Genomic DNA, 17,831 nt, shown 5'->3' with positions numbered 1-17,831 from the left:
CATTATTTCGTCCTATGTCTGACTTAATCTAGACCTAACTCCTTGAATGCGTAATGAGTATAATTTACAGTGTATTTTATGCTTTTATATATATATATATTTTATATTATATTTTATATATATATATATATATATATATAGTATATATAAAGTATAAGATACACTGTAAATTATACTCATTACGCATTTAAGGAGTTAAGTGTAGATTAAGTCAGACATAGGACGAAATAATGAGATAATTTCGTTGCACGAAAATAATTAAGCGAAATTCTTTATATCTATATAATATATACAATATGTATGTATAAGATACATTGTAAATTATACTCATTACGCATTCAAGGAGTTAAGTGTAGATTAAGTCAGACATAGGACGAAATGATGAGATAATTTCGCGGCATGAAAATAATTAGGCGAAAAATTCTTTATATCTACATAATATATATACATATATATATATATATATATATATATATACACTGGCGGATCCTGGGGGGGGTAACCCCCTCCCCCTTGCAAATAAAAAGAAACAGTTTTGCTGAATTTGTTTAAAAAATATAAATAAAGAAAAACAAACATTAAAGAGCTATCGACGTGGTTGATCCTGGAATAAAAGCTAATCATGAAACCAAAAATATTAAATTAAATAATTTTGCAAACCCCCCCCCCCCCATTATCGACGTCAGGATCCGCTAGTGTACATATATATGTATATGTGTGTACAGGGTGTTTTAAAAATCTGGAAACGGTCGAATATCTCAATACAGTTTAGAAAAAAATGTTTTTATTTTGCATACCTCACAGTTGCCTCGCTGTCGCCCGATGCCTCCCCGGGCCTCCTCCTCTCAAAAGAAGTCCATGGTAGCACTCACGACACTCGCGAAAACACGAATAATTACGATCGCCCGATACTTTACACGGCACTCCCGACACGCGAAACTTTACACGGCACTCCCGACACGACGCGTGAATCGCTGTGTATCGCAATTCGCAATGTTATCTGTAACAAATAAAATACATACATATATTAGAATAATCTTATTATTTATCTTATTCGCATTATAACGTATACAATATAAATATAAATATGTAAGCTAGAATATTTAATTAACAAATTTTCGCTTTATTAATATTTTTTGACAGAAATCAGCTAATTAAAACGTTAATTTGCTAATTAATTTTTAAAATAATGTTATAAAAATTAAAATAATAATATGTTTTAAATAATAAGTTATAATATTTTAAACTCGATTAATATTTTTGACAGTTATCAGCTGATTTTTATCAAAAAATGTTAATCAAAAATGAGGTATTATAACATATTATTTACAACATATTACTATTTTTATTTTTATAACATATTATTTTAAAATTTAATTGGCAAATTTTCGCTTTATTAATATTTTTTGACAGAAATTAGCTGATTAAAGCGTTAATTTGCTAATTAATTTTTAAAATAATAATATGTTATAAAAATTGAAGTAATATGTTTTAAATAATATGTTATAATATTTTTGACAGTTATCAGCTGATTTCTGTCAAAATATATTAATCAAGAGTAAGGTATTATAACATATTATTTACAACATATTACTATTTTAATTTTTTACCATATTATTATTTTAAAATTTAATTAACAAATTAACGCTTTAATCAGCTGATTTCTGTGAAAAAATATTAATCGTGTTTAAACAAACTTTATATTGTTTTTTTTTAATATCATTCTTTTTAACATAAAGTCAAAGAATAGCGTACATCTAAACGTACATCTATTTCTTTAAATATTTAGAATCGATAACGCTATAGCGACAGTATAATTTCAGTATAAGTTTAGAACACAGAAACCCACATTATCGCGATTCTTTATTGCAGTTAAATTATCTATAAATCTCATAAGAGATTTTGACATACAATTAAATTATTGAAGCAAATATTAAATTTTTTCTATCACATGTAAAATAAAAGCCAACATGAATTATTCATTGTGTATCTTCCTTCATTTACGATCGTGCATACTAACTAACGCAATATCGCGATCAATTTTTTCTTGGGTGCCAGTTTTCTCACACATATACACAGGCACGCACATACACATACGTGCATGCATGCACACATCTACACACGTACACATACACACACATACATACACATGCACGCATATTTCCTTCCATTACTGAATATGAAATGCGAAACTCATGAAGGTGCGTTGAAACTCGCCTTGGCAAATATTTGGCAAGTGACCTAGCATTGTCTGCCAGTAAGTTGGTTCCTCCTAATACGACTAGCAATAGTTAAACTTTGACTGCTGTTCTGGGTAACGACATAGAGTTTAATCTGAAGAATATATTCGTGTAGTTCTATAGATCGTACATATAACATGCCCATTTTTTTACGATACCAAATTAAGACAGTAAACTTAAAGTTACATTATAATAAAAAATATTAAGAAAATAGAATATAGAAATATTTATTTTATATTTTTTTACGATAAACTTGTCTAAAAAAATAATAATAAACAGATATAGAAAAATTGCTAACAGTTTCGGATTAATACATTGCAATAATTCGGTAATGCATTTCATATTTTTGACATATAGGTATTTGCACATTTTATATGAAAACATTACGAATATCTCACTTTCAATATAAAAGAGATTAATTTTAGATTTATTTTAAAAAATTTAATTCTATCATTGAAATTAAGAATATTGTTTCTCTAATAATCTGTACACTATCACGCGAATGAAAAAGTGCTTCATACAATGCGATAAAAAATTCCTCAAGGCAAAGAGTTAATTTAACGATGCATCCTGCTAGAAAAAAAAAGTACAAAATGTTACAATGTTGATCTATTAATAGAAAACATCGATTTTCAATACAGATACCGGATCATAGCAAAAAGCAGGTATTGGATGTTGGTAAACTTTTTGCAATTTGCCGTGGTAACATGCTACGATATATTCATATAAAAAGACAGCTCGATATCAGATGACGCGGCTGCACCCAAGGTAGATAAATCACGAATCGCAAGAAAGGAAATCGAATGAAACGAGGAAATCGAACGAAACAAGAGTGCAACAAAGAGAGTATATCAATTAAGCCCCGGGTTTCCGCCAATAAAAGTTGCAATTTTACTTGACGATTTTATATCGACCTGTTGCAACCCATTTGTTACCCAACGCAGGCTTTACTACGGCGATACGCGATATATATTTTTTTTACGAGATATACTGTTTTGACAGAGCATAACAAAACCGAATTAATCCGCGATCCCTATTTCCCCGAACTAATTGGGGAAAGCATGGCCGACGAAATCCGACATAGCTGTCGCGTAATATCGACGCTTGTCGACAGTGCCCACAGATTCGCTTTTTTTCGTCGAAAACAAATATGTTCGTTCGACCGGGACGCAGTACAACTCGTAATGATTTAATCGCGCCCGATTCGTTTAATCGTCGAATACTAATATTCTATAAATCGGATTGTGCGTCTATTACTTTGACGTAGATTTTATTTGATAAAGAAGAGAAGAGTCCCAGCAGGATGGTTTTCGGCGACTCCCTAAGCGTAATCTTACCTTTAGAATCTCTTTTTGATATAGAAAAAAGAAAAGTAAAGAAAAAGCAATTTTTTGACAGCCTTTATTCTACGATATAATCTCTACTCTAAATCCGTTGAACCATAATCTAAATGGCAAAGCAGGATCTGGTACTAAGATAACAAACCCTTTAACATGGTATTTACAATATTATCGCGATGTATATTTTCAATTTAAATTTTTCGGAAATTTTGTTTGACGTCACACTCCTAAAAAAATTTATTTTACAATCTACGTCTCAATCAAATTATTATCACTATTCCATTATCACTATTCAAAGTTTTGATATAAATAGCTACTGAAAGAAGTAATTAAATTCTCGAGTCGCGAAAAATCCTCCTGAAATTCTTCTTCGCGGGAAAAGAGGATTGGAAAAAGAGATTACGCGTCGAATTTCTAAGTACTTGTAGGCCCTTTGAAAACTCATTACATTGCCGTTTTAATAAGAGTGCTTTCGCAGAAATACCCCGCAGAATTACGTTCTACAAATTCTCGGTAATGTAACCGGCGTGATTACTCGCGGTCTTAATGCCGAAACGCTTATTACGACGATGCACAAGCGCGTCGACAACAGCTTAATTATCTCCTCGCGTTTCGAGCGCTCGATCGTGTACGCTCACTCTCGAAATTTCCCCATTGTGTGGCCGACTCGAAATTTTACTCCTATTTTCAACTTCTATTTTTGCACGTCTATGGATTCTGGAGAATTTTGATAGGTTTCATTTACATATATAGGAATTGTATTGTATTAAGCTCCTACACTTTTTGTACCTAGATAATGAACGAAGTTTTCTACTTGGAGATTTAAAAAGAAGCTTTCGACAAAACTAATCAATTAAATAGTTTTAGGGTGATCTGATTACTTAAAATACTCAAAGAGATGTTAGATTAAACATTGAGGTAGAAGGAAACTTTCAATTTTTCGAAAATTTCGTGCGCATGATTTATACGTATGATACTGTAACGCTTTAGGCAGTCCGAAGTCGCGTTAATTACGCGAAATTTTTTGTGACTAACGATGAGACATTCTGAAAATTTTGTCTTTAAATACGAACATTGTAACGTTTCTCATGAAAACAATTCAATGAATTTTAATTATGATTATATCGCTCCATATGTTTCTTCCCTTTACGTCAAGAGAAAATATCTATAACGAAATGCTTTGCACATTTCAGAGTCGTTAATTATGCACTCTCTCATGATTAACGATAACATGTTCAATTTGGAAAATTTCATCATAAGCGCAATGTTGTATATAGTAATAAAAACAAAAAAATTTAATTATGTGGTCATATAACAATTTTATACATTTTTTCTCGTTTTTTTCACATCAGAAAAATTCTTTCTATGACTTTGAAGGCTTTAATTTTGAAGGATTCCTTATATTCCTTGCACGCAATCAGATATCCACAAAAATATGCGAACGCAGGTGAAGGAAGATCCGCGATTAATAATTCAGAACACGGCGATGTGTCCAATATACAGAGTTGGAGAATAGTTCTTAATTCATGTGCAGAGCACTTTCGTAGCTATTTCGAATAGCCAATGTGTTTTTTTGCGATTTGACCAACGAATGTTACATAACTCATGTTATCTCCGCTTTCACTGAATATATATTCAGCTCACTAACATAAAAAAAATTCTGAACGCGAAGAATCGAACGAAGAAGAATAAAGATTACTGTTATTGGTGTCAAGAGAGAGGGGTATTTGATCCTTGCGTTAAATATACATGAAATGAATCAAATATCACACACTTTTTATCGATTATAAACGCTAAGATTTAATTTAAAGGAAAAAATGCCATTTAATATTGAGCATTAAAAATTAAATTTAAACAATCACATTTATCATTAAACAAGGCAAATATTCGTACAGAATACCGGTCTCAAAATTCAAATAAAGTTGTTTATCTCGAAAAAGGCGAAGTAGAAAAATCACAGTCCGTGGAGATCATTGCGCATACAGTTTCAGAATAGCAAAGTTTAAAGTTGGAAAAATAGATTGACTGAACCGAGATAGAGTGTGGTTGAAAAGTCATGCGGTAGATTTCTCTGACACTTTGTAAAAGTAAGCAAGCTTTTATAAATAATTGTTCTTTAATATCACGTGTAGTTTATCAAATCGTTAAAACTATTGCAAGCTAAAATAATCATGTTTAAAAATATATTATTCTCTCAATTTTTCAATGATTAAATATTCCATCCTACGGATAAAGAAATTGTTCGCTCACTATTACAAATGAGATATGTATAAAATATACTCCATGACATGTAAATATCGCCTGTCGCGTTATTTGAGATCGAATCTATAAATAATTATCAAGCGAACGCGCTTAGGAAAATGTCGAACGCGCGATGCGCTCTGTTCATACTAAATTATACCTAAATCCGGAATACGAAATCGGAACTAAATGTGTGTTTCGAAACGTTAATACCGTTAATTCCACGAGGGTTGGTGTTTCCGCGCAAGCCTGTGAAACATTCGCGACCACCCATAAAGTCGATATTCAAAGCCAAATGAAACGGTCCAGCGAGCAGGTAACTCGTCGTCGCTTCGATGGGCGTTCGCTTTATTGAAACAACATGGATGTGAAAGGATTCGATATCCTAATGAAAATGGGTGATCTATGAAAATATCCGGGATACAAAAATATGAAAATTGCCAATTGTGGCGCTTAATAACGCTAATTAAAATCGGCTCTTCCGCAACGTTTAACTCATCGGTCAATCTGACGAATTCGGGATCGACGAAAGGCTAGTAAATGCATACGATTCGCGAATGTCAGTATAAATCTCTCTCTTTCTTTCTCTCCTACATGCGACACAATTGATTTAAAAAAGTTTTCTCTTCTCTTTTTACACAAATAGAATAGTAATATTTTTCAAATCATGAACAAACATGCTATATCGTCGATACTACATTTTCAATTGTGAATTTTATAAAATTCTAATAAAATTTTTTTAAAATAATTTCTAAATAAAATTATAAAAAAACAATAAATATATCGAATAAATTAATTTTACGCGAGTATTTTATTTATATATTTATATATAATTTTTTTTTCTCTCTCATTATCTACACACTATTTTTCTTTCTCTCTACATAAAATAATAATTTAAAGCAATAACAATTTATTGTTATTTCCACGCAGATACGATAAAACTGAAATAACTTTAGAACTTATTTATTCAACCGCGTTATTCCATTATTGTGTCAAAATAAAAAATGCAGATAAAAAAACTCGTAAAATTGCATCTGTGTGCACATTTGAAAGTTAGACTGATACACATCTGTGCGTGCGAGCCCGACATTATGGCTGTGCTGGATTTACGCGCCGCGACTGCTGGCGAGCGTATGTTCCCGCCGTTCGTCGATTCGTATCCTGCCATCTCGGCAAACCCGTTCACGGCCGATTTCGACGCTCTCTCTCTGCTCTCTCTCTCTCTCTGTGTCCCCTCGACTTTTATTCATGAAAACATTTTAAATTCCGATGGCAAAATTGGCTCGATATCCCGCTCGCGGTCGTCACGCGAGCTCCACGCGATCTCTTGACAATCGCGAAGATCATTCTTTGCCTTCTCTTTGCCACAAAGATCAGTCCTGTTTCCCCGTTTTCTTCTTCATGCAGATTGGATATCGATTAGTAGACATACATGCATATACTCGGCGGATGTGTCCCGTGTCCTCTCTTATTCTCTTCCTTTCTTCCTTTCTTCCTTTGCAGTATGCATGGAATATGCGGGCAGTTTGCTTTGAAACGGCGAAATTTCATCGTACAACGAGAAACCGATCGCGTATAAAGTGCCAGTATTGTCATAAGCGGGTGGTAGAGATATATAGCGCAATATGTGTGTTTTGGTCAGAGATATTTTTGGCTGAAACTTCGACTACCGTGTTGAACGGTCCCTGTGGACAGTTACCCCTTGTGGTTGTTTACGAAATTTGATGTAATAACAAGCACACTTGATACAGAAATTTATGTAAAATATTGATATAATCAATATTGATATATTTTAAATCCTTTGAAAAAAAAACACGGATTCTTATTTCAACAAAAAAGAAATAACAATTATTTAATGCTTTGCCCTTGATATCATGAATTTTGTTAATATATTGGCAAGTCACCATTCAATTTCCAAGAGTATATTATGGAAAATGTATCACAAAATATTTTATTATATAACTACAGTCTAAAATTTTACAATAAATATTCACTACAGACGAGTTTCCATTTTCTATATTGAGAGTTTCTAGAACCCTTAGGGGCTTTCAAATAAGGGGATTCTGTGCGAATAAAAACTCATATGTATTATGTACAACTATTACACATGAAATACATTTTTGATGCGTCCGTGTAGAGATGATGCGAGAGCGTAAATAAAAAAAGAGAAGTCCGCTATTTTAGAATTTGTTATATCGGAATTTAATCAGCGTCTACTTTCATTTGTTGTCTAAACCGTGTTTCAATTTCTGCCAACAGCATCCTGCTACGATACCGGAACATATGCGAGCCGTGCGCAATATATTACTCCGACGTTTCACTCCTAAGCAGATATGTACAGGATCACAAGTCTTGCCAAAGAAGCTTTCAGAGGCTTACCTATACCTGCACGCGCATAGAATTACGTATACGATGGCTATCTTCGAAATACGGCGTTTGTATAGTTACACAATATAATCATGATTAATTGCAACTGTACAGAGTTTCTCGAAACTATCCTTCGTTTTATTCAGAAAGTTTTCAATCTGTTAGAGAGAAAAAAAGAGAGAGAGAAAGAGAAAGTCTTTTTATTAAATTGTAAAAATTGTATATGTACGTATACATATACATATATACATATATCGAGAGCTATCCTTTTTCCAAAAAGATATCTTATGTCCAATAAATTGTCCATAGCCAATTCTCAAAAATATTGCCATTTATATTCTCAGTTATTCTCCGAAATTCTCTAATATATGTATATATTTAATAAAGAACGTTTTACACATATTTCACGACACATCCACTATTCCCTCGTCAATAATATTATTATTCAAGAAATTCTCTTTTTTTCATCATTACCGAATAACTGTATCTATATATGTGTCACGTTATTTCCATGAAATTCAATTGATATGACATAATGATGAATAATTTTATAAAAGCAACATTATGTGTCGCGACACTTTGGCGACATTAATATAGCAAATATTTTCTCTCGTTCGTCGAATAAAATTATCCAAAATTTATTTTCATACGCGTTCGGTCATTGATTTCAAACGCGCCTCCGTGATATAACAGACCCGGCGTTGTAGATATATGCAGTGTGTGTTTGCACGATCTCTCGTTCGCGCCACTTGCACGGAGTTTTATTATGACGCGACGATATCGGTGCTTTCATTGGACAGCTCCAATTTAACGGCGCAAAATGGTAAAGTGGATTTACAAATATGGTACCGAGTCGATTGCAAACATATGCGCATTCACAGTCTGGCACTACGCTCGTGAACAAGCGATGTAATTTTTAACAACACAATAATTCAACGCGTTACAGAATATCACGTAAACGCAATTCGACGAACAAGCCCCGAGGAACCGTTTGAAAGCTAGAAATTGATACAAATATATGAATAATAAAACCTTTATAAAAAAATTATAAAAAAACAAGAAAACATGTACATGTCAAATGTACTCTACCGAAAAATAATTTTCAAATTGTATAATGTTTATTATGAAAATAATAAGAAATATATTTACATATTTCAATATTTTTAACAATATTTTTATAGTATGAATTATGCAAAACGACACACACGATCTTGATTCTAAAAGAGATAGAAAAATTTGATATTAAAATTTAATGCAATGAAAAAAAGAGATGTTTTATAATCGTAAATTTAATGTGCATAAAAAATTATTGTTTTATAGTAATATATGGTTATAAAAGGAAATGAGATTATATAGTAATATAATAATACTTTATAGCAACACTAGGTAATGAACACACACATACACAATCGAAGAATTGTATGCGTATATTTACCCATGCACTAACGTTAAATATCAAATATTAGATCTGAGATCGAATATATCGCGTGTTTACGTTATTTACCCATAATTTACAATAGCGTCATTTACACGATTAAATCAACTATTTTTTAGGCCAATGGACCTATCTTTATTGGCCACAATCATTCTGGCTACATCTAGTCAGAGATGTAACTTTGACTTCTATCAGAGCTATCTCAATGCAGATGAGAAATTCTTTCCGTTTCCGGCTAATGATCATCGCCGGTGCATAAGCGTAATTTTACTAGTATTCCTTTTTATATATTAGTATAGATATAGATGTATTATCTATTTCTTTCCGCAATGTGTACTCGTATTTTATTCGCTGGTGCGATTTCGTAATGGAGCTTTTAGATTGAAGAGAATGTCGGGGCAAAAGGGGATATATATCGTTCGTAACTGCGATGCCGAAAACAATGGCACGTACTTAGGATGCGCTTTTAGTAGTAAGAGAAAGTGAGAAAGAGAGAGACAGAGGGAGTTCGACCGGAAGAGATGCATAAGCCAAATGGTACGAATATCAGGTGGTAGTTTGAAAATTTCATTTCGGACGCGGAGCTGCATGAACTGCATCCATCTCCATTATGAGGTCCGCTACGCGCGCGCCTTCGTCTGTTACAATGCAGACATTAGTCGGAGATTTGATTTATCGACCCATTTTAAAGCTCCGTTACACGCGAATAAAAGGGCACTTACCGCTGTTTCAAGTGTAGAGCGTGTGCCAGTGCATTATATGTACTTAAGAGCCGTTAAAGGTTGTTAGTAACTTCAACACGCCAAGACGATCGATCGCCAAACTCACAAATCAGCTCTACTGACAATCTCCGGAAAGAGGATAGTAAATATACCTACATATATATAATCGAAAACGTAAATGTTTCTACAGCTTGCATTTAAATACCCTCTCAAATAAATGTTTAATGTCTTGTGACACTTTTACTTCTGTTCTTAAGATTGTTTTTTGATTAATATTAATTTTAAAATGCTTTAAACTCTTGCCTTATCTCTTAAGTTTTTCTTAAGTTTAACTCAAGTTTTTCTGTACATACAAAAAAAAATGCAAATCTTGATGTATCTTTTTACCACCTATATCTGCATGAAAAGTTTGCAGAGTATTTGCAAATTTAAATGGCGTAAGAAAAAGATTCCAATTTAAATTTTAACTCCTCAGAGAAAAGTATGAAAATGACATCATCTTTTTAAAAAACGAGAAAGGAGAATTCTGCATATAATCTTACGCAAAAACATTTTGATTTAAGACTAAATATTTTTAATACAATTTTCTATATTTCAAAAAGAAGTTTAAACACAATTTTATCGATTATATTCAGTTTAATAGAATTTTAATATCCTCTTCCCTTATTACGTAATAATAGCGTTTTGATCATGAATTGTCGAGGACACTTAATGAAACTTATCGCAATAACAGTGGCAGCAGATCATCTCATTATTAACAAGCATAAGGATTAATGTGCTGCTTTGATGTAACTCATTTGTCAAATATCATACTAACTATGGCGTGTAGCGTGCTAGTCTAATTTCGAATTTTATTTTTCTTACAAAGATCATATTCATATTATAATCAGCTGAAAAATATATTATCGTATTTAACGCATAATGCGTTCCGCAAATATTAGCCTTTGTTTCGGTCGGTTCGCGAATACTGTAATGTTCACGCGAAATTACCTTGATTATTTTAAAAAGCACGCTTTTAACAGGGTACAGGGAAATAGTGCAGTGCAGAAACCGTCGCAGATGTTAAAGAATTAACGAGAGCTGTTACAACCAGCTTCGCATAGCAGTGAAAGGTTAAATGGAAAAATGACGAAGTATGAGGTCGCTAGAGTGACAGATCGTGACGCAAAGTATATCGTTTTAATGAATGAGATTAAATTTTAAACTTAATATCTGCTGGCACTTCTTTTTCCTCCGTATTCCGAAGGAACTATCGAAGAAATGTTCGTAATGGTCTCTCTTTCTCTGATTGTGATAAAATTCAATTAGCTAAAGTAATGAAAAATATAAGATAGATGTTTTTTGTACATTTTAAAGTTTATTGGCTCGCGAAATAATTGATCAAGATTTTATTTTAATAAATATCGTCCGAGAAAAGAAAGATAAAAAATGTCAGAGATAAAAAATAAAATATTTAAAAATTTTATAATATATTACTTTAAAAACCATTACACACAGACATACCTTTAAAAAATTATAAACTATTTTTATAATATTTAGTTTTTTTTAAAATACATTAGTATAAAATATTTGTAATACTTTATAAAAATGTATTTTAATTTTTTCATTTTTGATATTTAGTTATAAATATCTCCGAATGGAGTTTTAAATTTGCAACTTATATTGAAGTATAAAAAAATTATCTTTTTTAAAAAAATTATCTATTTCGCAACTTGTTCAACTCGTCAAAATCAGAGAGAGAGAGAAATGTTTTCCTTGTAAGACGGAAGAAACATAATACAACACGAATAACTCAGGTTGCTTGCTAATTAGTCGAGTCACTTAACGGCACGAGCGAAATGGAGAAAACATTTCTTAGCCGCGTCCAATGGACAATAGAAAAAAATTAAAGTAATATACATATAATAACAATAGTTTCGGACAATAAAAAAAAATAAAGTAATTTATAATAATACTTGAATAGGGAATGTCATAGTCCAAATAAAATTTTTAAAAAATTTCCTGATATTTTTATTCATTCTAATTTCTACTAATCCTCCTAGAGTCCCTAATTTATTCTCATAATTCTCATAATTAAAATATTTCTTTTTTATATCAATTTAATTCATTTTCCGTTTATTTGGTTTTTTTTTTTTTTATAGAAGATAATTAATAACATATATAAGATAAACTATATAACAACTTAAAATATTTTAATTAAATTAAAGCAAATATCAAGATATTCTTTCATGATAATTTCTAAATAATTAATTTTTCTTGTAAAATTCGTGCATTTTTATGTTATTTTTTTTTCCTTTGTGACAATTCTTTTGTCACCAAAATTACATAAAACAGACATTCGCTTTTAGCATCGTTAACATCCATCGAAATGTTAATTCATTCTTTTGAGGACAAGAGATTCAATTAATGCCTTATTGCTTTTGTCAGACTTTCTTTATTGCTAATCAATTATTTTCGCTACAATAGCACTCGCCTGCCGCCTCCTAACTTTTTTATTTCTCGTTTTTTCTTTAGTTGCCTGTAACGGACGTTTAGTCCTTGATATCTACCACATCACCAACATCCCCACGAAAAAACTAGAGTATCTCATTTATTTCTTGCGAGCGCTTTATAAGAAGCGTGTCTATAAGTATTTACTGAGGAACTATAACACACACTAATGTGAATCTCTACGTACCTTCTTTTCTTTTGCGAACTAGAATATTGGTTCTGTTTTTTGTGTAGTTCCTATTAGAACTACACAATTATTAGAATCCATGTTCTATTGCAAATGTGTTCATTTTCCTTTAAAGAAATGCTTCGTCGTCAGCTATCTAAATATAATATCCATATCGTTATTATTGAAGAAAAGTGTGATTTTATCACTTTTCGTTACAAAATTAATATTAATTCTAATTGGCATAAAAAATTGTATATCATATAATTTTATTTGTTGTAAATCTTGTGAAAAAATTCTCAAAAAAAATATATATACATATACATATGTATATATAATTTTGCATCTTATCAATGCATTTGATTAATTGTATATCTCCATAAAAGATCAAAAATGCAATTCAGTATAATCTTGAATACTATTTTGTGATATTGTAAAATATAAAAATATTCGATAATTTAATTCTTACGTTAAGAATGTTAGCGATTTTTAGTTTGATTTGTAAAAATGTGCAATTATAAAAAAAATACGACTTTACAATTCCTGACATACCCTCGAAACTATTACAAAACGACATCATATATTTTTAAACTGCAATTTAGTCCACGCGCTAACTTCAACAGAAAGCTAGAAATATAATGTAAAAGTAGAAATTGTTTTCAAAGTTACACAAGGACATACAATATCGAACATTTTTGAGATTGCATCCTTCACTATTACGATATATAAATTATTACGATTACATCTCGTAAACATGGAAGTGATTTATGCTTACAGCTTATATAGATGGAAGTCGGTATTATTCTTGGCTGGTCTTGTAATATCGCTGTCGATATTTACGATTACGGCATCAGATAATATCTCGAGTCTGCGATAATTTAAACTTTACTCTGCTTAGCACATGCAACCCTCATGCATCTTTTGCATAAGCTCAAAAATTCACAAGTTCTTTTAAAACTTATGTCAATTTCAAAATAAGATTTAATTCATTATATTATATATTATTATATTTTAAAATTATTGCAAGAGAAATGCGGCTAGAGAAATGCTAAATGGAACAAAGATAATTCAAACAAATGTATATAGTCGAGAGGGAGAGAGAGAGAGAGAGAAAATTGCAATAATATACAATTATATCTCTGCATTTAGATCATCATTTAGTAGAAACATACAAACTCGACCTTGGAATTTATCGTTTACAGTAGAATGAGTGATCCTTTCTGCGATTGTTTCCAAACTGAAATAGACCCCTAGTGGAATCTACTCAATCTAGTCTTCATGGATATTCTATTTTGGCATGCTGAGAAACGCGATGCTATTTTCATGCGGCTTCTGCAGATAAGCTAAATTTACGAGATATGTCTAATCGACTGCATGGACGTGCAGCGTTTACGTTTATGTACTGTGAGAAATAGACGAATTAAAAGAAATTGAAAGAGACTTATTTCCGTGAATCTGAAGACCTAATCTTCGAAATAGCAGATTGGTCCATAAATTTTTTTGAATGCCTTCTATTCTTTTTTTTTGTGTGCTCTCTTTTGCACTCTGCTTTTCCTCTTGATACCACTTAGCTAAGTGTCGAGTGGGAAATGGAAATAATTTTACATTTGTAAAACAAATACCTGATTTCAAAAATTAGAAATGCAAAACATCACAAAATGTATAAATATTTCTATCAATTCTTTTTTCAATTTACTTTAATTCTATTATTTGCGGAGAAATAAACCTACCAAAGTAACACATCGTCTCAATGAATAATTTTAATCTTCTCCCAATAAAAGATCACTAAATCTGATATTTCTTTCTTCTTAAATAGAATATCTTCGTACTGGATATAATCGATAAACCGAAGATAGATATTTCCCTTTGTCTCTCTCTCTCTCTTTTGAATGCGTCCATTACTCTTATATTAAATGAAATTTCTTTCTTTATTTATCTAGAAGTTTTTTCTTTTAGATGATTTTAACGAATGTTATTGCAAAGTTAGTAACATCTGCTGTTCGTAACTCAAACGATATCTCGTTCAGTCAATAACACACTCACCGCGATCGTATTTGCGAAAGTTTCGACGATCAACGATGCTTTTCGTTGCAGAAACGTCGACAATTGGAAAGCGATAATCCTCGCAGACGAAGAATCGGCAGCCCGCGAGCACGATTTCGCGCCGGATATTTTATCCGTGAATACTGCGGATTACTGCGCAGACTAGCCCGATAGCTTTTTCCGGCTTGGTCGGGGTACACATCGTAAATTGCAAGCAGTTTCAGAAACTGTTACGCGCATATATTCCCCCTCTTAGTAGGTAATTTCCTTGGTATATGTGGGCATTTTCACCCTTTCGGATTTTTATCCTATCATCCGACCTTATAACGTTCAGCTCGCAAATTGTTTGGCCAATTCGATATGGTAAGGGATGAGAGAATGCCACCCTTCTCCCTCCGCCCCGACTTTAAATAAGTCTTGATACGACATCGTATGGTCTTCTCTAATAGAAGTCGACGAAATAAAGACGCCATTGGTTGATATTATCAGTGTAATTCAGTTTCGTTGAGATTACAGTACTTTGTAACAACAAGATTTCTTATGAGATTACATGGGAGAACTAGAATATTAAATAGCGTCTTGATTTTAACAATTTCTTCTTGAAAAAAAACCAAGACGCAGATGATATCATTGTATTATAACCGAATAAGCTCGTCAGAGTGTGTTATGCTCTGAAATACTGGTTCTGGTATACTCAGCTTATCGCGATATAATTAAGCACTGCATATATTATGTTAAAAAAATGACAATATCTGATTTTAAAAATTCGATCTTTTTTATCGATTTAATTATACTTGGCAACGAAATATTCGCAAAATGTTACCCGCGATCACTTTCAGGAAATCAAAATGCTTTCGCATCTTAAATTCTAATTTTCAAGTAATAAAAGGGTAGGGGTAGGAAGAACATTGAGATGACGAAGTTGGAAAAGTTCCTCGCGCATTTAACGATGGCGAGTCATCCAAAGAACATCGACTAAATTACTACAGCAATTTTCGGAATTAATGCCTGAAAACGATAAAGATGAAGGTGCAGATGAGATAAATCCCCTTAATTTACCGTAGCTATTTTTGACCGAAACTTTAGCGAACAAGCGATTACGATGCACAGATGTTGCTAATTTTTGACATTTTATTACCGATATATGTAACAACGTCCGTCAACAATTACAAAGATGTCAACGAGCATTATCGCTGTCATATTGATTTATTAGATTCATTATTGTCGTCATTGCATTAGTGACGATACGTATCCGATTTAATGCATCGATCTCGTCAGACCGTTCGATGCTATCAGACGCGCGGCTGACATGCGGGCCAAGTGGATGGCTCTGATAAATTACAATCGCGCGTTCTCTCCCGCGTTCGACCGTGTATTATGCAAATTCCATTGCTCGCCATTCGATATATCGATAACAATAGTGCGAAAAAAAACCCACGCTTTAAGAACGGAGAATATAATGTACTGCTATTAAAAAGATGAATGCCCTATTTTTATACCATTCTCTCTTGACAAACGCAAAATCGAATTTTTGTTCGGTTATAAAGTTTCAAAAAACTGACACTACAGTGTGATTGCGGTTTGTCCCAGAGCTACAACGATCAACACCTATCTGACAAAATTTTTTGTAAAAATTCCAGGTCAGTTTTTCTGTTTTAAAACAGGACAGTGGCGTACAAAGCTGCATTTTTTTGTCGCGTTGCACGAGCTATTATTGCAGTCCGTAGTAAAAAAAAACAGAGTATACAAAAGATTTTTTAATCCTTAAGGCTATATAAAAAAAATAATTTGTGGAGATGAAGCTTAAATGCCGGGAATAAATAAAAAATTGTCTGAAGTCAGAGCTTTCGTGATTATTTTACCGTGATTAATGCCGTGATTCTTATTGCTCCTTTTCCTATATTAAATGAGATAAGCCGCGATAAGCAAGGAAGTTATTATTTTTATATATTCGCGAGATTTCTCCCAGCTAAGACAATGCCTTCGTTGCATTCGAGAGAATAATCGCTTCTTCACGTACCAATAAATCCTGAATCAAAGGTAGCTTGCACGTCAGGTGCAACTGCTGAAATGCAACAGCGGCATACCAATAAGAGCACATTAATGCAATAGGACTCGTTCTTCGGATGTGTTCATCACCGATATCTATGTGCGGTCTACTGTAAAATTCAAATCAGCGATTGAAGCGCAAATGCGAAATTTGATTCTAATATTAAATTCTCTCTACAGCTCTCCGAAATGTGCAAAAATGTTCTATCTCTGTTCCAAGAATTATACGTGATAGTGACTTTTTTGTTACAGACATTCATTAACGTTTGTAACAGTTGCCGAACTATTAACGAGCTTTAATTTTTTAAGGATCACGCGTTTAAAAATTTTCGTAATAACAATCTAAACTTTCGCCTGCATATACAGAGCACTATAGGATAACGTCAAAAATGAATATATTTTTTATAAATACAGTTAGCAATTTTTTATTTAATTTAATTTAATTTTTTTATTAAATTTAACTCTGGACTTATAACCATTCTTAAAATATTTGATTTATATCATTAAAGAAATCTCTGAGACAAAATATCGTATGTCTGAAGCAAATAAAAAATCTGAACGATTATGACTGTATATAAGATTATAACTTTTCCGTAAATTTGCAACAATACGTTTCTGTAAATGTTCTCATTCATGAACAACCCTTTTCGATCGCAGTTTCCTTCGATACTCTCCACGCGTGAACTCTATTACCTGATATCAGATAAAATTCCTTTCATGACACGTACATATAGCGAT

General features: G+C 32.2%; 1 protein-coding gene across 1 annotated transcript in view; it reads right to left on the bottom strand.

Moving 5' to 3' along the window:
* Positions 1–17,831, bottom strand: part of LOC145939318 (uncharacterized) — a 65,272-nt gene that overhangs the window by 41,117 nt on the left and 6,324 nt on the right. The window contains exon 2 of the mRNA XM_083043549.1: positions 798–1,000. The gene's annotated coding sequence lies outside the window, so the exon portion shown is untranslated. The remainder of the gene's footprint in view (positions 1–797; positions 1,001–17,831) is intronic.

This window comes from Prenolepis imparis, unplaced genomic scaffold (assembly GCF_030444845.1).
Source record: "Prenolepis imparis isolate NDT839.2.m4 unplaced genomic scaffold, iyPreImpa1.0 SCAF_8, whole genome shotgun sequence".
Taxonomy (NCBI): Eukaryota; Metazoa; Arthropoda; class Insecta; order Hymenoptera; family Formicidae; genus Prenolepis; species Prenolepis imparis.
This window is presented reverse-complemented; position numbering and strand designations above follow the sequence as displayed.